The sequence below is a fragment of the Malaclemys terrapin genome, chromosome 18 (assembly GCF_027887155.1).
Source record: "Malaclemys terrapin pileata isolate rMalTer1 chromosome 18, rMalTer1.hap1, whole genome shotgun sequence".
NCBI lineage: Eukaryota > Metazoa > Chordata > Testudines > Emydidae > Malaclemys > Malaclemys terrapin.
Genome location: NC_071522.1, coordinates 13793090 through 13820791, shown reverse-complemented (window position 1 = coordinate 13820791; position 27702 = coordinate 13793090). Strand labels below are relative to the sequence as shown.

At 43.2% G+C, this 27702-nt stretch overlaps 1 protein-coding gene across 1 annotated transcript in view; it reads left to right on the top strand.

Annotated features, from left to right (window-relative positions):
• GALNT17 (polypeptide N-acetylgalactosaminyltransferase 17) overlaps positions 1-27702 on the top strand; it is a 281383-nt gene that overhangs the window by 133231 nt on the left and 120450 nt on the right. The window lies entirely within an intron of this gene.

The window sequence follows — 27702 nt, the reverse complement described above, 5'->3', positions numbered from 1 at the left end:
GAAGGCAATTAGGTTACTCAGGCATGACTTGCCCTTGGTGAATCCATGCTGACTGTTCCTGATCACTTTCCTCTCCTCTAAGTGCTTCAGAATTGATTCCTTGAGGACCTGCTCCATGATTTTTCCAGGGACTGAGGTGAGGCTGACTGGCCGATAGTTCCCCTAGCCATATGGAGTCTAGAGAGCTCTCTTCGTTGAACAGTTCTTCCTAGTGGAATTACCCACTCAAGGAGCAGGTATATGAAGCATCCAGTAAAGGTGACAATGAAGCTATTGGTCTAATCCAAGAGTTAAGCAGTAGCACTTCTGAGTCTGTTTATTTAAAGTCCAGATGGTCCCCAACGCTTTCCCCTTCTGAGTTCCCCTCATGGTTCACTGCAGCTGTAAATCCGAACCGACGCTTGCCTGATTGGTTTGGCTCAGCAGTTGAGAAAACAAATATATAGGATTGTGAGCATCTTCTCAGTTATATGGAAAGACAGTTACTAAGCTAAAAGTTTGCCCGTTAGCTAGTAAAGGGAGAAGATAACACTGTATAGTAAGATGTCCTTAGGCTGAGTAGTAGTGGTAGTTGACAGAAGAGTCACTCCCCTGACGGGCCGGGTAGACATGAAAGATGGTCAAGCTGCAGGCTTTTTCAGAGTAAGTTGCCGTCAATGGAAGACTCAGACATGTCTTTCCTGTCGGGCGCAATGCACTAAATCAAATCAAACTAAAAGTTTTCATTTTAAAATGAATTTAAGGTTGGATCTAGCAACAGCTATCGAAATTGCTATTATTGAGGGCAAGTGGAGGCTCCTGCAAGGCATGTTGCTATGCCCTATGGGCCATGCACCAGTCTCATGGCTGAAAAAGAACTGAGCTTTGAAAGAGACAATTTTCTGAACTCTGGAACGTAGAGTCCTTGTTGCCAGCGTTTTTGCCTATAGGTCACACATCAAAACAACCCAAACATTTAACAGAATCTTGCAAGGAATGCATTTCGAGCTGCACCAGCAGGAGCTGTCTTTTGGAAAGACACTGGGAGCAAGTCAGCTCTTTTTTTATTACAGGGTCATCTTTTCCCCCCAAAAGGAGAGACGGGCATCTGGCTAATTTCTGTGCAATTAGCTGGTACCCTTGAGAAAGCCTGATGAAGCAGATCACTTAGCTGGTCCTTAAAAAAAAAAAAAAAAAAAAAAAAAAAACCTCAGGGTTGTAGGATATTTTTGCTGATGGTATCCATTCATATGTAAATGAAAGCATACTCCAACAAATGTTAACTGCATTTTTGATTATCCAAAACAAACCTCTTTCCAGTAAATGCCACAAAATTATCTCATCTAGAGGGACAGCATGTTAACTGCGTTGGCTCTGAATAGAAAGAGCAGGTATTCGACGAGGCATTTATGAACTCTGAATCTCCCCGTCCATTTAATACTCCAATGCCACAGCACCGGCATTAGAGCAACACCATCGCTTTTGATTCTCAGTATTTTATTAGGGGGCTGAGTCCTCGTCGCTCTATTTTTTCCCCTCAAGCATGATGAATAGCACAGCACTCAACATTGAGTATATTATGACATGCCCTGCTTCCTCACTGCTCACCATATGTGATTTCAGATGCTATGTTTTAAGCCCTACGCCTGTTTTAGTTCCCAAGTGCCCTATAGACAATCCACTTTTGAGAGAGAGAAATTCTTACTAATGGGTGATAGAGTCACAGTTGTTCATATTTGTCTCTAAATAGCACACACTCTGTTCTGCTTAATTCTGCATGCATCAGTTGCTTGACTAGTTAAAGTCTGCCACCCCATAGTAAAGCAATTGACATATGGGGGACCACAACACTTAGGAGCTCTGAGGTTCACTCCCATACCGTAGCCTTATCAGACATCATGTTTGTCCCTAGCTTTTGGTCTGATGAGGCCCTCATCCTGTACTTTGTTCTATAACTTCTTAGTCCCACAGTGGTCAAGCCTCACTGAGCAAAGTATTTACCAGGTATACCATTGTTTGGCGGTCAGAGACCTGCAGCTGACTGGCTGGCTGATTAGCCCCACCCACTGCATCTGAGAAAGTTAGAAACCTTTATAAAAGAGGGCAGTAGGACCTGGAGGACTAGAATGCTCTGGGGCTGGGTGCCAGGCTCTGAATGGACTGCCGCTGGAGCTACTGCAGAGATGAATTGTTCCAGAAACCAAACAGACAGAGGGAGACTGTGTGGAGTCTTTTATTGCTGAGACTCTGTGGTAAGAGCCAGGAAATTTAGGTTACTGAAGTAACTGCTGTGGGGGACAGACTTGGGGAAGGGACTGCTTGGCTTGCACAGACTTTGAGGGAAGAGTCTGCAAGGTTTTGGTTGGTTTGCTGAGAAGGCTTAAAATAAAACAACTAACCCTGCTGGGAACAGCTTCCCTGGATTCCTTGAGAAAGCTCAGATAGAACTAACCCAGGAAGGAGCTCATTCAGCAAGAGCAAAAACCGGTCTGGTGGGAGGAGGGTGCTATAAAATAGGTCCCGATCCTTTTACACACGTGCTTAAATTTAAGCATGGTGTATACTCCCATTGAAGCCAATGGGATTAGCCATGTGCTGACAAAGGATGCATGCAGAACTTCGTTGCATCTGTGCATCACTCGGGAGAAAGCTGCCCTGCAAGGGGTTGGACTCAGATGGGCTTTTCCATCTGTGTTTCCTGCAGTTCTATAATCCCTTGTGTTTTCAATGAGGTGTCTGGTTCCATGGTATCTCCCTACCCAACCATCTTTCATCCATCTTTACTGCATGCAGTGCAGTTTGCTAGCAGTAGAAAAAAACATGGTAGAACTTCTGAATTTACCCAGCACAGTCCTTTTGTGATGACATTTACGAGGCACTAGTTGACGACTCAGCAATTGTAACCTCCTCTTTATTTCTGTTTTCCCTTCAAGTCAAGTAATTCAGAAAGAAATTACATAAAATATTTAAGGAAATGGCTGTGAATCTCTTGGGCTGGTGCAGCAAGATCTGAAAGTTCTGTGTTAATTTTCAACAGGTCCATTTGACTAGAAAATTAGAATAAAGTCACCAGCTATCAGTGTTTGTAAGGAGTTCTTTCTTTTCCTAACCAGTGGATTGACATTAGAATGGAAAATAATCTGTTCCCCCCCACCACCACCACCACCACTCTGCCCCTCTTTCCCCCTTTAATTAGAAAAGCCATCAATCAATTTCACAAATGGGCACTGTATAATTGCCTTCTATCTCGTTTGCTATTTAAAATAGATGTTCTTGTCAGGTCCAGCCTTGGAGAGAAAGGAATGTCTGACAGGTTTCCAGGTGCTCTGCTGAGATTCTTCACAAATACGTTTTCCACATGGGATTTCAGCTTCCTGCTTCTTTTAAAAAAAGAGGAAAGAAGTTTGGTTGTTGTCTTTTCTTTTCTTTCTAATAATAAAACTAGTCGCTTAGTGACCAAGACACACATCTCCCATGAAGGGTGAAAAGTGAGCTAAGACAGTGTGTCAGGAAGCCATGTCACGTGCTGCCCAGAGTGTCACCTATGACCTTTACACAGTGCTGCATGAATGAGAAAATTTGAAAGTCTCTGTCTCTACTCTAGTGGCCATTCACTTTTTGGAATTAGAGACTGGTCCTAGGTGCGGTGTTTGTATTTGGATCTGATCTACTCCACAGATCACAAGTGTTTTGGAACAACCCAACACACGGCTAATGGCCTAGAAGTGAGTAAAGGGCTTGGGGATATGGACCCTTATTATTATATTAGCAGTTAATAGAGAATTTTGTTTGGCTGTGGTTCAGTGGGATGCTTGCATCTGAAGACAGGAAAGGATGGAACTTGACAGAGCAAGCCTGTTCTGAGATGGATACAATTCAATGGATACAATTAATGAATTACACATAAACACACATGCACACACACACTGCATCCAGTTGCCTGTTGTAGGAAGCTCAAAATGGAAGATGCCAAATAAATTGGCACCAGAACGTGTTGCTAAATAAGCTTGAAAAGTGTGTGTTGATTCACTCTAAAGTGGAGCCTGGGATGACAGAGCAGTTTTGCTATATGTTTTCCCCCCTCATTTTTCTGTGTATAGTTGCAAACAATTTCTGCATTGACAAAAGAGGTCTTACTGCACTTTTCTCTTTCTCGGGGAAGGAAAGGAACACTGAAGGAAAAGAATAAATTCTAATCTATCAACACAAGTTCAAGCTGATGCAATGCTTTTTTTTACCCATCCTTTTTGATTGGTGACATTTTTTGACACAGATAGGTGTGTGTGTGTGTGAATGTAATATATTGTGTATATATGAAAGTGAGGGCACTTTTTTGGAGAAGCCTAGGGGGAAAAAACTGGGTTTTCCATTCAGCTCTGAATGTGACACGGTTAGTATTTGTCCTTATTTCATGTGTCAGTGAGTTCCACGGTCCAGATCCAGGCCACCTCCCCCCGTTAAAGTTTTGTCTCCTGCAGTTGTGAGGCTCCTCCTCCCTATTGCTCAACAGTTTAATTGTTCCAGTGGAATGTAGCTGTCCTAGGAAGTCATGGTTGTGGAAAGAGTGAGAGATGCACACAACATAAAGTATTAGTTAATGATAAGAAATCAGGCCCTGGGTGAAGGGTGATCCAAAACTGAAGGGAGAAGTGGGGGAAGAGAGAGATTTTAGTTGTTATTGAAACATAATTAATGAGATTGGGGAAGCAGATAGCTGGCTCACTGCAAGACAGAAGCTGAGTATTCCAGCTGATCTTGGGATGGGTTAGTTCAGTCATCACCAAGAAAAATCACTTGAACCTTCAGCAGTACAAATGTAATAAAGGAGTAACAGTTAACTGGACCACAGCACCAGGAAACAGTAAACAAGGATAGCATCTACATGTCCAAAATCCACAGAGCACCAAAACAATGATCAAAGCTAACTCTTAATACTGCATGCAGTAAAATACGTAGATGCCAATATCTCCCTGGGAATGGTGACAAAAATCAAGCAGCTTTTGTGGACTGCCTTGTTTGCAGCAATGTATGATGGAAGCACATTTTCCATTTTAGCAAGAAATAGCCTCATTGCAAGACAATGTAATATGACTGCTTTTCCCGGCAAACATTCTTTTCCCCTCCTGATTAACAATTAGCTTTGTCAAGAAACGGTAGGATGCCTAGGACCAATTTTTCCTTTTTATACAGCAGCTTTTTTTTTAATGTCAGTGAAATAGAGCCGAGCATAGAAATAAACCACTGCAGCATCGTTATATTTTTTTTAAAGTATAAAGTAAGATTATGGTCTAAACAAAGATCAAAATCACGTGAGGAGATCAGATCACAAGTTCATATCAACCATCCAATCAGGGTTGTCCAGAGGATTCAGGGGGCCTGGGGCAAAGCAATTTCGGGGGCCCCTTCCATAAAAAAAGTTGCAATAGTATAGAATACTATATTCTCGTGGGGGCCCCTGTGGGGCCTGGGGCAAATTGCCCCACTTGCCCCCCCCCCCCCCGGGCGGCCCTGCATCCAATCCCCTCTTGACTTGATTTTGTATTTAAATGCAGTATCTGTACTTAATAAATATTTCAGAGATATTTATATCTAACTGTTTTGGTGAGCTGCTTTAGTCTCTTGATCCTAATGTTCTTATTTTGGGTCACATGCATCAATGCACTAATATACTATTACTGTACTCCTACATGCCACAGTTTATTTGGAAGTAAAAGAATTATGCTTGCTTGGAGCAGACATTAACAGCAGATTTGGCTCTTTTTTCTTTTCTTTAGACAGATAAGCATTTTTGGTCTATTCTCCTTTGCTTTGGCTGATTCTGAATTTCATTTGCTGACAAATTTGCCCAAATTGTTGGCTTTTTTGGGGATTGAAAAGTTTGAGTAACGGCATCATGGGAAAGGTTATTTACCAATATCAACACATCACTTAATAGTCACCTAAGGCTAGATTGACAACGGTATTTAGGTGCCTAACAAAGTCACTTAGGTGCCTGGTGGGATCACTTACCACCCTCTAGATGCCTGATGCCAAAATACCTTTGCAAATTTAGAGAGGTAAGGCGGGTGAAGTAATAATATGTCTTATTGGAGCAACTTCTGTTGGTGAAATAGACAAGCTTTTGAGCTTACAAAGAGCTCTTCTTCAGGTCTTGGAAAGGTACTCAGAGTGTCACAGATGAAACAGATAAGGAGTTAACAAGAGACCCTTCCAAGTGCAAGAGACCCTTCAAGGTGAAGTGGGCACTTTACACCTCTACAGTCATGGGACGAAGGAGGGTTAGTGGGTTACAGATTATTATAATGAGCCGTAAATTCAGAGTCTGTATTAAGTTCATGTGTTTTTGACTTAGTACAGTCCATGTGGCAGAGTTCTGAATTTAAGTTCTCAGGCTCATCTTTTGAAGGTGGTGTGCAGGTTCCTTTGATGATGAGGACTGAAAGGCCAGATATGGAGTGATCATTTTACCCACAGGTGATATAATTTTTAAAAATAATTTTATCGGTTTTGCAAAGCTAGCCCTTCATCCCGTGGCACTTCAGTTTCCCATCTTCAAAATTAGGATGATGATAATTTCTTTCACCCACCTTTCCTTGCTCATCTGTTTCAGCTTCCATTCAGCAAAGTATGTAAGTGCCTGGCTAACTTGGAGAACAAGAGTAGCCTTAAATGGGATTATTACATGCTTAATGGGAGGCATGTGCCAAAATATTTAGCCGAGTCAGGGCCATAAACTCGTCAGGACTTGGACTAGCTCTTGTTGTGTGTTTATAAAGCACTAGTACAATGAGGCCATGATCTCAATCAGGTCTCTAGGTGTTACTGTAATACAAATAATAAGTTATAATTATTATAGCAGCACTAATGGAAGTTATATTTTCCTTCAGTAGCAAGGATCATAATAATTTAAGAGAGGTAAATAAAAGTCAACTAAAATTGAGTTGGTCAGTAAACTTTTTTATTCCCACTTTTTTTAGTAAAATCAAAAACAAATTGGTGAAATTTTTCTTTAAAAGTTTTCAGCTGAAAGTTTTTGGTTACCAAAAAAATAAAAATACTTTGTTTTTTTGAGTTTTAATTTTTTTGACCCAAACCCCCCAAATCTTGCCAGTTGGAACTTTCATTTTGATGAGTTTTTTTACTTTAAAAATGTTTTGATTAAAAATGTTGACCACCTCTAACTACATCTTCCCCAAACTCAAACCAAACATAGGTAAATGCTTCCCGCACCCCTTAAGAAGTATTTGTATGGTGCCATGACCCACTAGCACTGCAGTATGTGCAATTACTCATATAAAACATTTTCAATTTCATATGCATGAATGAACAGCACACCGCAATCGTTTATTTTAACAGAAAAAATGATTTATAAAAGTCAAACTGCAAAGCTAACACGAAAATTGAGTTAAGCCTGGAAATATGTGCTGAGCAGGTTGTGATACCGTTACCTCCATGCAACTCATGACATGCCATCCAAGAGACTAATCAGTGATGTCACAGGAGGATGGCTCATTAAAATGTAAATACACACCATGGCAGGTGTTATCTTGCCCCTGTCTGTCTCCCTGGCAGCACTTCAAACTGAGACAGGTTCACTTGACTAAGCCCTTTACAAGAAAATTGGACATTATGCTGTGCTACAGGCATACATCTAGGTGAGGCAGCCTGTGTCCTGAGCATTTGATCATACTATCCAATGACTCAAATCATCCTAAAATGATAAATTTAAACCAAGGATTATCTGGCTTGAACATATATAACAAAACTTGGTTCATATAATGATGGATGTAGAAAACCTTATTTTTTTTTACTTTTAATCTTACTCTTTCCAAATGGATTTTATTTGTGACTGTGATATCCTCAGAACCCTAATCCTATGCACCTGCCCTTGACAAAGCTTTGAAATGGAGCAGGGCATAAAATATATCAATTAGAATATCAAAGAAATAGGTAATGGATCTAAAACTTAGACCAGAGGTTCCCAGACTTGGTTTGCAGCTTGTTCAGGGTAAGCCCCTGGTGGGCCGCAAGATGTTTTGTTTACCTGAGCGTCTGCAGGTACGGCCACTCGCAGCTCCCAATGGCCGTGGTTCGCCGTTCCCGGCCAATGGGAGCTGCGGAAAGTGGTGGCGAACTACGAGTGGCTGTACCTGCGGATGCTCAGGTAAACAAAGCATCTCACAGCCCACCAGGGGCTTACCCTGCACAAGCCGCGAACCAAGTTTGGGAACCCCTGATTTAGACACACAAATCCCAGTTTCACTCCAATTACTTTGATCAGACTTAATTTGGACCAAAATGGACCAACCAGACATGAAAGTGATTTATTTTGCTTCATCTTTACTGACTTGGCTAATAATGCAGAAAATACCATCTACAGGTATCCAGTAAAAGAGATTATATCACACACGTGCACACATGCGCACACACGCAAAAGTGCCCACAAGCTGAATTTAGATAGGGGTGGATGAAATGTTAAATCATTCTATTTCAATTATGTTTATCTTCCCATATGCCAGTTTCCCGTCCACTATCATCCTTCATTCGGCTGTTTCATGTAAATCAGGCTCTTTCTGAAGGCTCTTCTCATGCGGGGCACAAGTGTTTCAAAGTTTCCCACAGAACAGTTGTTTTATCAAGTGCTATACGGATCAGTAACTTAAATGTTTTAGAGATTTAAAATCCAGCTCCTTCTCAAAGGCTTCTTGGCAGCAGGATTTGGTGGGCTGCTCGGTGCAAGAGAATGTGGAAGAGCATGCATCCCCTGTGCTGTGCAGAGTCATGCACAGTCTCCCACCTGACACTGCTGTGGGAGGGGGGGAGTTGAGAATTGGGAGCATATAATTATCCGTGGAGGCTACTTTATCCATGGGACTGATGATGAGTGGCTCCTAAATCTGGATTCATGGCTTGGGGGAAGTAATTCCCCTTCTTCCCTGCATCTGCTCAGGCTGGGTACTCAGACTAGAAGTGGAAGTCGAGATTTAGGCCTCAGTAATTCAGTACTGTTAACGTAGGCCCCACTTTGTCCTTGTAAATAAAATTACATCTTTCTCTCTCTCCTCACATCTAAGTGCTATTCAGGAATTATAGGAAAACTATAAGGACTGTCCAGGAAGGATAGGCAATTCTCTGAGCTATTCTTTGGTTTGACTACAGGACAAATGGTACCCTCATTTCCACGTGTACAACTCTATTGTCTTCAGATTGTGTCCCCTGTGACCTGTTCAGACCCAGTTAAGGTTAATGGGGTTGCATAGGTATCTCTGAAGTCATCACTGGTCCTGCAGAGCCATGATTTCTGGTGATGGTCTCTGAGATGGAACGACTCTCCGAGCCGAGGATGAATTTGCCAAGCTGGTAGTTAGGAAAAAAATCTTTTAACTTGCAAATCACTGGGAGACGTGAGTATGGGACCCTGCCATGCCTGTTGACAGTTGAACCACACGTTATTATTGGGAATGGAGGGATTTAAAGTTAAACCCAAAAACGTGTTATATAGCAAAGCAGGTATTTATAAATCACAGTAAATGTCAATAGAGATTGAACAGGGGTCTTTGACTATTGATTAGGATAAATCTTGGAATTAAGTTCTCTTCTTCCTTGCCTCTTAATTGCACTATCAAGGCCGATATCAAAAGGGCCATATGCAAGTGACTACAGCTGCCCAAGATGCCATTATAATGAGAGGAGTCCAACCCCATCCAAACTTGCAATGTAGCATCAACTCAGGTTAAATTGGGAAACTGAGCAGAAAATTGCTGTCTGGTGTTTTGAATGGTTTTTGCATCTTAACATAACATCCGATATTGGATCATTATGTACTGATGCAAAATGCCAGCAGATAATGGCACAACACTGCAAGTAATGACACTGGGACTCAGGAGAAGGAAACAGTGAGTGTAATTTAATTTTTTATGCAGTTTCATGAACTAGAAGTCAACTCAGCTACACATTTGTTCAGATTAAATATAATGATCTGTATCTGCAACCTAACTCTGTAGGGAATGCATGTCTATAACTAGGGAGGGAGAGGGAGAGAGTGTTACCATGGAAATTTGACTGATGTCATAGTTGCAGTGCATTGCAAATGGCTCATGTGTCATGGCTCATTTTCCAGATGGAATTAGGAGGACCGAAAATTCAAAGAAAAATGTCTCCAGATGTTTGCAGCAAGAAACGTCAACAATTGTACAGGGATGTTTTTAATAGGCAAATGTTGTGAGTCTTAAATTCCCTGTTAGGATTAGCAAGGTGAAAATACTCCATAAGGGAGAACTTCACAGCTTTCGTGTGCAATCTAGTGTAATCTAAGTAACAGAATAAATTCTGTGCTTTCCTGGGAATGTCTGACATTCAGGGTCAGTTTCTCTTGGGCTAGTGCAGGAAGAGATAAAACAAAGCCTCTGCCCACTTGTCTCTCTGTACCTCAGCAGGAGATTCAACCTGACGGAGGGCAGTCACTGCTATGGTGTCTTCCCTTCCTCAAGTTTGCATTAGGTAGAAACAGCTATAAATTCCACCGGGAGTGATTGTGATGCTTCCCAGGGATACCCAGGGTTTGGAGGCATCTCACTACCACCTGCCCTTAGCATGAAGAACCCTTATATTTGCCTGCTGCAGGTCAACTCCCCATCTCCACTGGCCATGGGAAACACAAACACTCCCTCTAGGCCTACACAGGCCCCACTCTCTCACTACAGGTTGGTGATAGGCACACTCTATCACCCAGCCTCTGATTGTCTCCCTGGAATATCCAGCCTCTGGTCCACTGGACGCAGTGTTCACAGATTCGCTGCTTCCAAAGAAGCAGGACACTCCAGCTTACCAGTTACACCTCAGTTCCTCTTAACATACAGCACTTAGATATGTCTGTAGTGAAAACAAGTAAGAGTTTATTTAACAAAGTACAGCGATTCAAGTGATAGCAAATAGAAGTATTGGAAACAAATGGTGACATATACAATAAAATCATAATACGCATTCTGGAATCTAAACTTACTCAACTAGATACTTTCATGTCTTACACAGCAAAGCTCCCCCGAAGTCCTCCCAGCATTTTACAGCCAGGCGTGGCTGTGATCCGTTCAAGACAAATCACACTGTCAGCTTCCCTCCAGGGTGACATATGCGGGGTGTCTGCACCCTCAGATGTAGCAGAACAGTCCTTTGTTCTTTTTCATAAACAGGACACCCCCTGCTGATTCCCCCTTCCCTGTGGCTTCCCTCTCTTGTTGATTTTTGCAATTGGTGTTGTGCTCAGAATGTAAATAGACATCAGTTGTGAGACACAGTAGCCAGAACACACGACCAGACAGGGAAATAAGCATCTGTTACCTCCTGCTTGAAAGGAACCTGTCTAGGTCGTGTTGCTTCCTGGTTACCTTCATTAAGAACATAATTTGCAGTGTAGACACATAACTCCTTAAATATTACCCGTATGTACATTTCACACTGAGTATGATGACCAACGAGCTACTGGTGTCGGTAGAGACCTCATATGCCACCCTTGAGCGAATTATTTATGTATATATCCCACCCTGTAAAACTCTATGCACCGCCTGTACTCTCTGCCTGTGGGCATCATGAGGTTCCTGGGTCACAGTGATGCATCCCCATCTGTGCCTATGGCTAGGTCTACACTTATGGTGGCATGTAGAGGGCAGATACTGCCTGCCCTGCTAACGTGGGTATGAACAGCAGTGTAGACAATGAGGCTTTGCTTAGAGTACAGACATGCCAGAACCTTAGGGTATGTGCCCTACATGACTCTGTACTCACCCAAGCAGTGCTTCCTAAGTCTACACGGCTCTTTTTTGCACTTTAGGGTCCCGCTGCTTCCTTGGAGCATTTTCCTGCCGCGGAGAAAGGCTCTGGCAACACGGAACTGCCGGAACCTTTCCCAGCTGCCTCCCCCCACTAGAGCCTTTCATTGCCACGGGTAGCTACACATCGCAGTGTGAATGCAGCCTGCCTTTCACTGCGGCGTACAATGCACACTACTGCAAGTGTAGACAACCTCCCCCAACAGCTCCCTTCTAGTCAGGGCCGGTGCAACCACTAGGCGAACTGGGCAGTTGCCTAGGGCGCAAGTGATTGGGGATGCCAAAAAGCGGTGCCCTGGCTCGGCAGGGAGGAGCCAGAGCGTCGGCTTACGGGGGCAGCAAGCCCCAGCCATGGAGGAGCCAGCGCGGCGCAGGGGGGCAGAGCCCTGCAAAGGCAGCGGCACCGCTAGTGGGGAGCAGCCGGGGGACGCACAAGGGCTGCCACCCACATGCAGGCACACCCCCCGGTTTCCCCTCTCACCGCGCTCGGGTTCTGCGGCTCCTGGGCATGTGAGCTGCCGCTGCCTCTCCTGGAGCAGGCTCAAGGCCCTGCACCCCGCCGGCGGCGGCTCACATGCCTGGGAGCTGCAGAGCGCAGCGAGGGGGGACCCAGGGGGTGCACGGGGGCCAGCGCATAAATGAATATTTAGGGTTGTTCAATGACTTGCTATCCCATCACATTGCATTTTTGGCCTTTTGTGTTTGAAAAGCAGATTCTGTGTTCACCATTGAAAATCTTGGTTACTTTCCAGAACAATGGTACAGAATTCAGAAGAAGCCCTAGATTATAGCTTATCATGCAAGATGGGAATATTCTTCAGATTTCAGATAAAAAAAAAGACCAATTACATGGTTGAGAAGTAAATATCAAGTATTTTAATAAAGTGAGTTTGTTTATACTTGAACATCTTAAAAAAAAGTCTTGTTTTACTAACTTTAATATTGTTAAAAATTCACAAAGAAAGAAAATGACTTTGAAAGTTGAGTATGGAAAAACAACTTTTTCTTTTTTTTTGTTTTTTTTCTGCTGTTTGAGGTACTGTTACTCAAATATTTGCACAGCATGTTTTGAAAGTCAAATGAAAAACAATGAACTCATATCAACTAAGCCACCAAGTAGTTAGGTTTCCAGAGGAGGGGGAGAGAGAAATACATTTTTTATCTAAGTGATAAAGAGTCTAGATTTTCATGAAAGTTGCTGAAAGTTAGATAAGCAATTAACTGAGTTGGATTTGTCAACGGCAAAGTTGATTCTTGATAGGCTATGCCAAGTGACTTTATTTATTAATTTGGATTTCATTCTAAAAGAAACATCCCACAGCCATACGCACCACTGACAACCTGCCCAGTTGTTTGCCTATGCACCTGTTATATCATGTCTTTAGACTGTAAACACCTGGGGACTATCGTTTACTATGTATCAATTTAGTTCCTAGCACAGTAGGGCTCCAACTTGGTTGACGCCTCTGGCAATATAAATCTTTAATATTAATATTTTTAAAACACGGCACCATAGGAATTGTAATACATAACTCCATCGAGAGTAGCAGCATTTCTCCAGCCCCCATGCTACATGCACTGAAGCATGTGAGTAACTTTAAACATAGCAGGACTACTCACATGGTTAAAGTTATGCAAGTGCTTCAGTGCTGTATTGTCTGATCATCAGTTAGTAGATGCAATGACATTTGAAGTGCTCTTTAAGCATAAACTGACAGATTAGTGTTGTCCTGCACCCTAGGACACATAGTACATGGTTGCAAGTAGTCCTACTTAAGGGACTCACTCTGGGTACGCTTGGTGCATCAATTCCCTCAAAAGGTGCTGGGCTGCAGACTTGGTCATGTTCCCCTTACACCTTTCTCCACATTGGTTGCAAATATGGTAGCATGTCCTCTAGGGATGGTGTACCATGCACACTCCCTAGCCCTGCTCTCTGGAGTTCTTGGGAGGCAATGTGCCTATTCAATGGAAAATGAGGCATATGGGTGTCGTGTTGGCCCAAGGATATGTCTATGTAAGAGTCAGCTCTTCTAGATGTTCCTTTGAGTTGCCTTGCAAGGGAGAAGAATTTGTGTGTTGCAGGAATTCTGAGGAAAAGCTGGGAATAGTACATGGATCTGCTCACTCCTAGGCATGTGACACACACAAGACCTTCCTTTTTGGCAGCGTGTATGATTTATATTATAAGAGAAAAAGATTTACAACCCAATAATAAAATATCCCCTCTGCCCTTGTATTGTATGATTGTATGCACTACTGCTCATTAAGAAATATCTTTTTAATACTCAAGAGGTAACAGGTGCAGTTAGAGCTATCAAGGCTCGTTGGGATTTGCCCCTCAATGAACCGATGTGCAAGGGGGGGAGGGGGGACGCAAGGTGGAAGTTTTGCCTAGGGCGCAAAATATCCTTGCACCGGCCCTGCAGCGAGTGGATATTCCAGCACTGGTGTGTCCTGTGCTTTAGTCTGCACCATCTTCTGCCAGCATGGACCTTGCAGTGCAGGTAGTCCTAAGAGCTCAAGATGTTATTTATAGTGTGTTTTATGACATGTATTTTGCAGAGGTGGGCTTGTGCTGCCAAGTTAGAATCCAGCTGCGTCTCTGAATTTCCTCCAGTGTCAGGGCCTTCAGCTTCATTGTACTGGCTAAGCCACTCCTCTAGTTATGCTCTTTCTAAATGTAGGGGCCTGGTGATCTTTCCTATATGACTTACTAGCGTAGTTTTGAGCCCCCTAGCTTTTTGCCAGCTTCATCTCTTTTTAGCTGTAGGATGGCTTGCTGTTCTCTCTCTCTGTCTCTATGATCCCCTTTCAGTCTGTAATAAAACAACAGGACTCTTTACAGAAATACAGTTTATTAAAATGGCAAAATAGAGCACATTTATCTTTCAAAGTTGCTTGCAGTATGAGAAGTGGTCTGAACCTCTTGTCTGATTTAAGCCTTTAGTTGACAATTAAATAGTTGACTTGTGTGGTCTAATGCTGCACCCATTTTGCAATTGGATGAGACAGTCGGCTTTTTTCTGATTCTTTGGAAATCATTTCCTTGCCACTAGAAAAACAGCATAGGTCCTTGCTGCTTTTAAATATGTTTTTATAGTAGAGTTCAGGTATCCCCAATGAACAGTATGCAAATACAGAAAAGCTCAAGTTCTCTTTATTGTATTGCACTCATCTTCTAGTGCACTGAGGCTGCATTCACCAAATTGGTTGGAACAATACGATTTCCAAGTGTGGCTGAGTGTTTAGAGAGCAGAGCATTTGATATCAGAACTTCTGGGGTTATGGTCTCATCTCTGCCACTGATTAGCTCTGTGAACTTAGGCTAGTTACTTTACTTCTCAGTGGCTCAGTTTCCCCTGAGGTATAAGAATACTTACTCGCAGATGATTAATTTGTGTCTGTAGAATGCTTTGAGACATGTGGATGAAGGCTGCAGTAGGTAGAAATTTTCCTAAGAGAATCAGTGTCCTCTCTTTGCATCAGCTACATTAAATATATATTTAGATAATTATTTTTAAATATATGTCAGTGATGAGAAAGGAAAAAAATCTTTCTCATGTCTTCTGTAGTAAATGAGGAACAAAGAAGTATAGACATGAAGTAAGCATGCAGTCTGGATTAAGGGCTAAGAAATAAATCAATGCATTTTATTAAAAGAATGCAATCAGAACTATAACTATAGCTTCTTATCAGATTGTCATTTTTCAAGTGTCTTCGTTGTTTAAACTTCTTTTGAAGTCTCACTTTTCAGCCAAAACAGACCCTGTCTTATGTAGCATTACCGCATGATTGCAGATAGGTTTTTGTAATAAAAGACCACATTCTGCCTTCCTTTTCACCTGTGCAAATTCAGTGGGAGTAGTTCTATCCTCAGTTAAAAACCACATAACCTGTACGACTTCAGTGGGGCTGCAACAGTGTAACCGAGGCATGAGTTAGCCCAGAGTTCCTCCAGTGTGAGGCATAGTTGTGTTACAGATGAAGCATCTATTGTTTGTACCGTGATTTGCCACACTCCATGCAACTCCATCAGTGTCAATGGGGTTACATGAGGTGTGAGTCACAGCAGAATTTGGTCCCGTGTTGCTTAGTCACCTCTTAGCTGTGTGTGTCTGGAGAGACAGTGATACCTCTTCATAAAATACCTTAGGGCTGGTCTATACTGGGGGGGGAGGCGGGGAGGATCGATCCAAGATACGCAACTTCAGCTACGCGAATAGCGTAGCTGAAGTTGAAGTATCTTGGATCGAATTACCTGGGGTCCACACGGCGCGGGATCGATGGCTGAGGCTCCCCCGTCAACTGCGCTACCGCCGCTTGCTCTGGTGGAGTTCCGGAGTCGACGGTGAGTGCGTTCGGGGATTGATATATCGCATCTTAACGAGATGCGATATATCGATCCCGGATAAATCGATTGCTACCCACCAATACGGCGGGTAGTGAAGACGTACCCTTAGTAGATGCAGCGCCCACCCCAATGATAAACCTACTGAGCCTAATTCTGCCTTCAACTTTATGTATGCATCTGTCTGTCTGTCTGCCAGTCCCATACTGCCTGCGAACCTATGCTGACTTCTGAGGAAGTTGTGTCTGCCTGCCCAGGGGTAGCATTTGGCACACAGTACATGTGTTGTGCTCATTGTTAACACTAGACAACAAACGTGTCATGCAGTCTAATCCCATCTGAGAGTGAAGCTGTGGACGGATAGTCCTAATGCTGGAACCCATGAGCCTAATTTACTCTCTGAAGCAAAGTCTCTCAAGATTATATACCACTTCTCTTTTCTCACTGATCTATTTTCTCCAGCTACAAATGGAAGCTGTAAGAGAAAATGAAGTGGAATTTCTACCTGGTTCAAGTACACTAGAATAATAAATAAGGCTCAAAACAAACCATCTTGTCTTCACAAATCAATTGATCTATTTTTGTCCCATGCTCTTGCTCCTAAGGATTTACTTTTCCATTGAGCTTTAACTAACTAGCACGGTATGCATGATTCTGCACTTGGATAAATAAGTAGTGGCATTCTTATTTTAAAATAGGACAGGATTATCTTTCATGCTATGCAGAAGCAAATGAGAAAACAACCTTCTTTTTTTTCCCCCAATGAAATCTCTTGAGATTTGTGGCATAGGCTATCATAGAGACCATTCACAGCCTGGTCTGAGAGGAGCTGAGTTCCAGCAATGCCCACTGAAGTCAATAGGTGTTGCAGATGGTCAGCACCATTCCACATCAGACCCTTGGTTTGGAATTGCTCCCTGACCGGTTAAGTGCTGCAGTAGATTTGAACTTTTATGTTAAGAGGCACCTTCATGTTCTTCCCCCGCTCCTATGAGTCTGTGGCTTCCTGTGGCTTCTGTAGTGTTCTTAGGGAAATTCATGCTTATCAAAGTGAGGGAAGAGAGAGTTTAAAACTGCGCATAGTGCAAGCAGGTGCTGGACCCTGTACCTTTGTTGGTATATCTCAGAACTGCCAAGTAACCTTCCTGCTATCCCAGTGCTGGACATCTCCTGAAAGGAGGATTTCAGTCATGCTGAATTGTGTGGGGGGGTTTCGAAGGTGATCAAATGGCCACTGGGGACTGATTTTTTTTTTCATTCATGATATACTGTGATGGGGTGTACTCCCCATACTGGCATTGCAAAGAGCTGAATTGGGTTAAGTGGGCCCAATCAGCCAATTAGGCTGCAATCTGGGAGAATTAAGCCTGGGAGGAAAGCCCTAATTAGAGGTAGCTCACCTGTGTAGGACCAGGCAGGGCTTATATAAAGACAGGAAATTGGAAGCATGCGGGGGCTGAAGGGAAGTAGTCTGCAGTCACTCCCTGGCAGGAGGGAGGTGTTTGGGGTCTATAAAGACAAGTAGCCCACAGTTATTCCCTGGAAGGAGGGAATCGAGAGGCTGGCAAACCCAGAAGAGTGGGGAGGACCAAGAGGTAAGGAAGAGGCTCAGGGAAAGGCAGCAAGGTGCAGAAGGGAGCTGCTATTTAGAGAGTCCCTGAGCCAGAACCCAGACTAGAGGCAGGCCCGTGTTCCCCTACCAGCGACTGAGGGAGTGGCACCTGGGGCAGTGAATGGGAGGACTGACTGAGGCTGCTGGTGAACAAGGGACTTTGACACATATATGTCTCCCCGTATCCCACCAAGTACACCATCTGTAAAGAATCCTTCTTGCAAATGAGTACAACAGGCAACTGAATATTTGGTTGGCATCCTACATTTCATGCTAGTGTGTTGCCCTGGCTTGGATGGCAGATATAGGGTGAGATAAGTGTAGTCAATTGTGTACACCACCTTTGAAATGTCACGCAAAGTAATTGAGTGATGGTCATTATGAGGAATCTTCTTTGAGGAAAATTGGGTGAGTTAAATCTCTTGCTGGTCAAAACTGCATTGATCCATTGTGTTTTACACCAGCGGTGGCTCTGGCTCATTAAGTTTTATCACTAGTGGATGCTAATTGCTGAGAACTCTGTCAGGGCGATGGGTACTCGGGGAAAAGCTGTGGACTGTAACGGGAGATGAATCAGGTATATCATTTATCGCCTAAAGAAGAAGAATTTCACTAAAGGCAACGTGAGTCATATGAGCCAACATTAGCTTCTAACTACATAAAACACTCCTAAAAACGACAAACATTAACAACTGAAAACATTAGCTGCATTTATAGCTAATTTAAAATCATGACAGATGGTATATAAAAGTATCATAGTTGCTGTATAAATGTTCCCATGGTCATAGTTTCTTAACTTCCTCACCAGAATCCTGGGCCTTTATTTTCAAGTTCACTTGTTGAGCCTCATTCTGGTCAGCTCACTTTTCCCACAAAAAGATGGATAATGATGATTAATACATTTTAAAAACCCTCATCCTGATTGTTCTCTTCTCTGGAATTATTATTTTTATTTATTATTTAATTTATATCCCAGGAATGCCTACAGATCCCAAACAAGATCCCCTTTTTCTAGGCACTGTACATAGTGACAGTAATAAGTAAACACAAGGTAGACAACGTCTGTATCTTGGCAGTCAAGTGGTGGAATGAGTAAATAGGTTTCCCTGTTTGGGTAGTGTAATAACATCAGAGCGAAGATGTGATGAAGACATCAAAAGAAGGATACAGTGAGGGAAAAAAAAATGTATTCCACAACTTCCAAAGACTTCCTGTGTTGTGGAAAACTAAAGCTGCGCATCAGCACTAAATTGCTGAAGTGCGACATATGGTCACTCTGCTGTAGAGATGTGAGAGCTGGACACTTTAAAAGGACGTTGAGAGAAGACTGACAGCATTTGAATTTTGGTGTTACAGAGGAAAGCAAAAAAAAAAAAAAACTGCATACCCAAAACTTGGACCAAAGAGGCGACTAGAAGGATGAATTTAAAAAGAGCACAATAACTTGAGACCCTAGGTAAAAAAATAACATCTTTTTGTGTCCCCATAGCTCACAGATCACAGAGTCACTTGCTTCCAGCACTCATACTGTCAGGCAAGGTTGCAGACCACCCAGGAAGAGGAAGAAAGAGAGCTAGTTATGTTGGAAATGTCGTCAGATGGAATGGTATCCAAAGGAGATGGGACGTTTTTCAACTCTGTCATGACTGCATAAGACGGTCAACAACTTCTGCATCAGAGATGTCACTTGAAGAAAATTGTACAAACAAATAGGAAGAAACAGTCCTTGCCCCAAAGAGGTTGCACTCTAAATAGATTGACAAATAAAGATATTTATAGATAAGGAACTGAAGCACAAAAAGCTGAAGTGACTAGCTCGTGGTCACACATTAAGTCAATGGAAGAGTTAAGAATTGAGTCCCAGTCTAGTACTTTAATCATAAAACCTTAATCCACATCCTTCCTCTCTGGGTGTCCCAGTGCACCCTACCTACTGTGTTGGTCGTGTTTTGTCTGGAAGCTCTTTGTGTTCTGCCTTATAAAAGCATCAAGCACTGACTTACTAAAGGGTAGTCCATAGTAAAAACTGTAGTGCACTGTTTTATACAACCTCAGGCAAAGTCTGCCAGGTCTGGATACATCTTCCTGGAAAAATTCTGTTCCCTGTGCCCTCCAACTTTCATCTCAACATGCTCTAGATGAAACTAACCAGCATAGAGCAATGGTATTGCTAGAATAGTTCAGGATACTCGATAAATAATCACAGTCCCACTTGCTGACATACACTCTGACGTTACTTTTCAGTTAAATGCTGTATATCATAGAATGACATGACCTACTCTTTGTGGAACTGCGGTGACTGAACTAGCCTAATGGATTCAAAGAAACACGGCTTGCTGTCCATGTATAATGCATGAGGCTCATTTTGTGACAGTGTACAAGGCATCTTTGTCACTTCCAAACTAAGTCTCTCGGGCCCTGATGCAGTGAGCCAGAGAGACTGTCAGGTATCCCCTACACAGCTTGTCAGAGCTGTATTCCACACCACCAGCATAACAGGAGTCACAAATGAAACAGGCGGAACATTTTACTTCCAGGATAGCGGGCTGGCTACACAACACACTTTTGTAATGCACCAGAGAAGACTAGTATTTCTGCCTTTTTGCTCCCATGGCACTACAGGCATCCTACGGCAAAGCAAAGTGAGTTCTCATGTATTTCATTCAAATGAAAAGCAGTAAGCACTGCCACAACCTCATTTGCTAAGAATGGAGGAAAAGCTTGAGCTGTGATGCTATCTCCCTATAAAACATCATTCTCCAGGGAAGCTCTGAAATAGTTCTTTCCCATTTGTTGGCCCTGATTCTGGGCCCTGCTAAGAGGTCCGATTCCGATCACAGTGATATGGGCATATGGCTGGAGGAAGACATTTGAAATCAGTAGAGTCTGGGTTTGCACTGGTATAACTGAGATCAGACTCTGGCAGAAGGTCACTTTGTCACACTGACACAGCACAAAGTGTCCTTAAAGATGCCCAAAAAGGGCACCTGAGGATACTCCCAGCATGGGGAGATCTGGGATGGCATAAAGCTGGTGTAGAAGGTGTATCAGGGCTTGCTGTGTTAAGAGGAGACAGATCTGTGTTATGAGGGGAGACCAGAGTACGGTGCACTCCACCGATCATTGTCAAGCAGAATGGACCACTAAGGACTCTTCTATTTGTAAGTCAGAGCAGCCATATGGCTAATTTAATTTATTCCAAATGTCAATTTGTCACCAACCCCTCACAGTCAGAGCAGGATCATGGGGAAGCATAATGTCTTTATCCCCTCACAGCACCATGGAGGAAAAAATGAAAGAATTGCACATGACAAATGCTATTACCATCACTTAACACACATCTGGAAGGGACTCACTCTACAGTGGGGAGAGCAGTATGACAACCAGAATAGAATAGAAGATGGCTTAAAGATAATAATAGCAGTTCTTATGCAGTGCTTTTCCATCCATAAATTCAAAGAGCTTTACAAAGGAGATTCAGTATCCCCATTTTACAGATGGGGAAACTGAGGCATAGATCAGTGATAAACTTGCCCAAATCAATAAGTCTTAGGTCCCTAACTCACTTTTGAAAATGGTACTTACGCTCCACTGAACATCTCCCCTCCCCCCCTCCCCCAAATAATAAATTAAGGCGTATTTCAGAATAAAAATATTTTTGCTGTAAACACTCCATAATTTTTTTCTGGGCCTACTAATAATTTTTTTCTTTTTGCTGGACAGAGTTCCCAAGAAGCAGAATTTTAATTTTCTAAATAAAAATTATCCTTTAAAAAATCAAGCATCTTTATTTTCTTATCAAGATCAGTATATTCTAGGGCCACACTAGAGACCCTTCTTTGATGCATCGTGCCGAATACTCAGGTGAGGCGTGTGCAGCCTCTAAAAGAAGAGAGGGGAAAAGAAATTAGGCAGTGAACTTGAAAACGGACTTTGACAACAGCCAGAAAAGCTAAACTCTCCCAGCATGCATCAGATAACTTGCTAGTGGGGAAGAAGGTGCTGAGCAATCTCCTCTCACATTAACTTAAATGGATTTTCAGATACTCAGTAGCTCAGATGAGGTGATCAGCATCTTGCAGGCTCAGGCCCATAGGTACTGTACTTTTCTGTTCTTTATTACCCAGGCTTTCTTTTCCTGATGAAATCTTGAGATGGATTTTGAATTATTCACCATATGCTTCCCATGTGGGTGTCAAGTCTGGATTCATTTCCCCCTTGCCTTAGGGCACCTGAGAAATAGAACAAGGGCCTATCTCAAATCTCATTACCATATTCTTCCTGCTTTTGCTCACAAGCTTTGTAAGGTTTGTGTTGTGAATGTATTGATTTCCCTTCCTTCTGCCACTGTTGCTCCTGGACACCCGGGCAGTGAGTACTTTTCATGGCCCCATATGTAGGGCAGGGCTGGCTTTTAATTAAAAACTAAAAACTATTTAATGCTCCCCAAAAAGGAGGAAATTTTAAAGGGGGAAGAATAATGAAAGGAAGGAGATTCTATCGGAGAAATCAAAAATAAATTCATATAGGTTAAGTTTTGTATTTTATTAATCACCACTAGCATGAAAAAGTGTTTTGGGCAGCAAAGTTCATCCATTGCATTGCTTAATGAAAATGACATTTAAATCATTGAGTCAGGGGGTGAATCTCTTGAGCTCTTGGTCGCCCCAATAATAAAATTCAACTTTCCCCCCTCAACACCCCCACGGCTTTACAGAATTTGCAGATTGCTGAAGAGAGCTAACTAACAAATAATGCCAGTGGAAGAGCGATTCAGAGATTAGAGAGATTTTCTTTTCAGATGAGATATGAAAAAGCGGTAGTCATCAAGATGGGGAAATGCCAGAATACTGGTCTAGATGGCAAAGGAGAAGGTTCTCCCTCTAACATGAGCAGTATATAGGGAGGCTTTATTTTGCATTTTGGTAAAGCTCTGCATTAGTGGGCAGGATAGATTAGACAGGCAGACTGTCCTGTCTGGATCTCTGTAGTCCAAATCCTGAAGTTGTTACTCGTGGATCTGCCCTCATTGGAGATATTGCCAGAAACCCGGCTCACACATGAATCCCATAAGAGACTGGCTCTGCTAGGAAGGACTGCAGGAAGACTGAGATGTTAACAGCTTTCTGTGTGTGATCATAGTCAGGACAAAGAGAAACCAGTAGTGTATGATCATCCTGTTGACTAGAACTCTGGCTGTAGAAGTCCTTTTGCTTATTCTCTTTAGACTGGGCCTCCACACTAGCAAATGGCGGGTTTCTTCTGTGCTCAACCCGTGCCTCTCTCACCTCTCAGCACAGTTCAAAACATTGGGCCAGACTTTACCCTTGGCATAAGCAAGTGCAATTCCATTGACTTCAGTATATTTAATGCCTATCAGCATTAACAGTCACACAGTAACTGCGCAGAGAGTCTGTGTTCTTCAGAATGAGCCATAGTGAGTTTGTTGCAGGAATAATGACCTTGGGTTACAACTCCCAGCTCTGTGCTGCAGGATAGGTCTCCTTCCTCCTCCTCCTATTCTCAACTTGAAACAACAGTGATCTAGGAGCCATACTGTCTCCATCTGGTTTGCCATGTTCCCAACACATTCCTCTGTAACTTTTATTTCTCTTTACAAAAAGGGGTTCATGTCACAACCACAACAAAGGGGATCATTTCACAACCGCTTTCCCAAATGGTCAGTAAAATAATTTCCACAACAGAAGACTGAGGAACCTCTGGGTCTCTTTAGTTCCTGACATCTCCAGTGCTTTCCCTGCAGACTGACCCACTAGTTGACCAATATTACTGGAGAAGATGGTTTGGGGGGGAGGGGAAAGTTGCGTATATGTTGTTTCAGTTTTTCATGCATAGTGCCCCAAACGAAAAAGCACCATCGATAAATTAAATCTGAGATCTGTTCAGTCCTATTATTATGATCATTATTTGAAGGTTTTTAAGTTAACCAAGCACATTTTATGTGCTTCCAACATATGGCTTTAGTAAGTAATTGCCCTATTTATAACCCTGGAGTTTTATCAAGCATCTGCTCCAAGGGGAGAGTGGCAAGCATGAAATCTTTGGTCACACAAATGTAGTGTACTGTACATATTTGCTAAGAACACAGATGTGATTTCTAGGTCAAATGTCTGGAGCAAACAGTTTTATTTAGTGATTTTTTTATATTCCTGTGTATACTAAATATATTTCTGCTCATGATATGACATAAACCTGATTTGCTCTTAGATATACCCAGGCAACTCACAGTGCAGTCAATGGGAATTATGGGCCAGATTTTCAGAAGAGCAGAGAAACTGGCTATAAGCATCCCAGTGGGAGCTACTAGGCATTGAGCATCTTAGAAAATATGGCCCTGGTTTAGGTGCCTGAGTGCAGCTGAGCTCTTCTGAAAATCTGGCCACAGTGATGGGTAGTAAACTCTTGGAAATCTGGTCCCAGATGTCCACTGAGGCATAGACCAAGCCATTAATTTGTAAGAAGGCTGTTGGATAACTAATGCTCTTCAGTCGTTCCCAACATTTTACTCCACATGCAGTGCTATTGCCATCAACTCAAATGTAATGTAGCAATGATGTGATTGAAATAGAACTGCAATTCTCAATTAAGCTAAGAAAGTAACAAAAAAATCAGAGCGAAGACTGCCTGTGCATCCTAAACTCACTTCTTTGGTGCTGAGCAGAACTGGTTGAAATTTTACCAAATTTTAATTTTTTCAGCTACTTTTTGTTTGTTTGTTGAAACTTCATTTTCAACTACAACAAAGGGATTACTTTTCTCTAAAAAGTTCCGCCCCCCAAATTAATTCTGTTTTCTGACCAGCCCTAGATCTGGTTGAAAAAAGTTAAAAAGACAACATTTTGATACAATTTTGAATGTCTTGAGGGGAAAACACAACCAGAATGGAATTTCCATGAAAATGTTCATGGAAAATGTTGCCTCCTTTTTGACCAGGTCTAGTGTTGAATGACTGGAGCAGGAGCTAAGGGCACTCAACACATTGCATGACTGCGTCCTTACGCCCTCCCCGGTGGGTGGAGGGCATCCCCTGAATGGACTGGCCTCGGGTCTGGCTCACTGTGCAGTATTATACTGAATACAACAATAGCTCAGCTTTAGAAAGCAGAGTTAGGCTGGGATTTACACAGGAACATAAGGAAGTTAGGTGTCCAAATCCCACTGAAAAGAAGCACTTAACTCCCTTGGGCTTATTCATCTTCAGTTTCACTTTTGTGGCATTGTGGCAGACCCTCACTTTATTTCAGGACAGTTGGAGTACTTCCTTTAAAAAGTTGGCAGTTGTTGGTTTCCTTTCTGTGGTTGCACCCTAGAAATACAGATGTAGCGTCACATCTTACTAATTAAATTTTACAACTCAGTAAACTGGAGTCTACTTGGGCCTTTTTGGTTTTGACAGAGGTTGGGGAAGGATGGCAATAGGAGAGAGAATTAGCTGATAGCAGTAATTTTCCATAAAAATGTTTGAATCATTTTGCATATTTCCTGAGTATATACAGTGCAGAACGGAGTGTTAGGATGTTATGTTCTGAAGAAGCAAGTTCCATTGTTATTGCTTGAAACCCTTAGGTACATCATATACATAATCTGCCAGTGAAAGGCTCTTCAGCTATGTGCTAGTATTATAAATCATACTCTGAGTTCCTTCTTGTCATTGTCCTTTAGTTGATGGTAGCATCTCGTATACATTTAAGACGTTGCTTTTTAAAAAAGCATCTGATGTCACAAAGCACGCTCTTTTCCTTTATATATGTGGTTTAAAAGTGCTAAACCAATTTAAAATGAAGACTGCAACTTTGTGTCAAGCTTCAGCCCAGGGTCAGTTTTTATGACCAAGTCATAGAGCCTCTAACGATTGGAGCTCATGATGAAAATGTTGACACTGTGTGCCTTGATAATACAGAAAATAACCCTTTATTGTCTTAACAGTGCCTGTAAACTAGGCCCATATATAACGAACATTCATATCATAAATCTTCATTCGCCCCATGGGTTCTAAACAGTGGATTTAAAAAAATCCTGCTTCCAGGTCCACCCAATAGAGCAGGGGTCGGCAACATTTGGCACGCGGCTCGTCAGGGTAAGCACCCTGGCGGTCCGGGCCAGTTTATTTACCTGCTGATGCGGCAGGTTCGGGCGTCAGCCGGTAAATAAACTGGTCCGGCCCGCAGGGTGCTTACCCTGGCAAGCCATGTTCCAAATGTTGCCGACCCCTGCAATAGAGTATGGAAAACAGCTCAGCAAAGTGCACAGAAGATAGAACCAAGTAACCTAATAACATTGATTTAAAAGCCTCTAAACCTGCGGGGGAATTCAATGGCAGCAAAAGATCCTTCCTGTTCCTTGAAGTGATGAAAGGAAATGATCAATCACCTTTATCGGTCTTCCTTTTTTTTTTGCTAACGTGAGGGAAGGAATAGCTTTCTTTCACTATCAAATTAATCTTCTTTTAAAAGGTTCGTTACTGAGTGTTGTGTTTTTTTTCTGTTTTTGCAAGGTGTGCATCTTCTCTTACCCAGCCAGCCTGATCTTATTTCAGAACCTTATAGCCTTTATTTACATTTAAAAGTTCCCAATGCTGTTTAAACATTGGGGAGTCTGTTTGCTCAGATTACCTCTAGCACTATACTGGGGCGGCTCCAGGCACCAGCACAGCAAGCGCCTGCCTTCGGCGGCATGCCTGCGGGAGGTCCCCTGGTCCCGAGAGGCGCCCCTGCTCTTACACACCCCAAATACTCTGTCCAGCACCTCCCAAATACCATCTCCCAGTACATACACACCCCTCCAGCACCTCGAAATACCCCCTCAAGCTCACCCCCCCCCCACAGCAGTGTCCTCTATTAGGGAACTTGAAATACAGGTGGGGTCACCCCAGATACAGTTGAATTTTAAAGGCAGGTGTTTCTGTTCTCCCTCATGGTGTGACCGCAACAGGGCCAGGCTCTGGAAATCTCAATGAGCTACAATCCCAGCTGGGTCCCCAGAGGGCAGTTCCAGGAGGGCGGGGTGATTCCCTGCATAGCCCGGGCAGAGGCAGCATTGCCCTTTTCTCTCCCCTCATTCCGAAGGCTTGGCCCGGACCCATGTCACAAGGTTGTGTGAGCTGGGTACACTCTGGGAAAAGCCCTGAGGCCCCCCCCCAGGCCAGTGCAGAGAGGGGAGCAGAGCCCGGAGGCCTCCAGCCTGGCTCTCTCTCTCCTTCCCCTCTCCACCTAGTACCCACTGCGGCTGGGCTGAATCTTGCCCCAGGGGGCCCAGCCGAGAGACACCCATTTCTCTCTCGCTCTCCCGGGGGTCTCTCTCGGAGTCAGGGTCACCGTCCACTGACGGAAGAGGTGCCTGGCGGTTGCGGGAAGTCTCGCTTGCTCAAGTGGAGATGACTCCGTCCAAGGCAGAGTGGCGCCTGCCGACATTCCCCGCTCCGACGGGGTCTGTCCACCAGCTACCTCGTCCCTGGAGCGCAGGGTCTCGCCTCTGCACCACATGAAGGGAGCCCTCATTGCTCAGTGTATAACAGGGGGGTCGCTTAGCCTCCTGTACAACACGAGCAAGAGCCTTGTGTCCAGCAAGTATAAATGGGAGTGGTTCCCCCCGGGCATTGTCTGTGGGTCTGGAAGCCCGGGAGGGCGCCGCCCCTCACTCCCAGGCTGGGGTGGCCGCATGGCCGGAGTGAGACTGCTGTCTAGCCCTGTCCACATGGGGGGCAGAGAGGGGGATACGGGGGCACACACCAGAGCTCCTCCCCTATGATATAGGAGCACAAGCCCCATGGACTCTCGCCCTCGGTTTTACAATTGTACTTCTTTTTTCTTTCTTTTTGTGTGTGTTTTTTCTTAATAGTTTTATTTTTACCTTTTCAATATATTTTACTTGTATTTCCTTTTTTATTTTATTGTTGTTTATATATATTTTAAGTT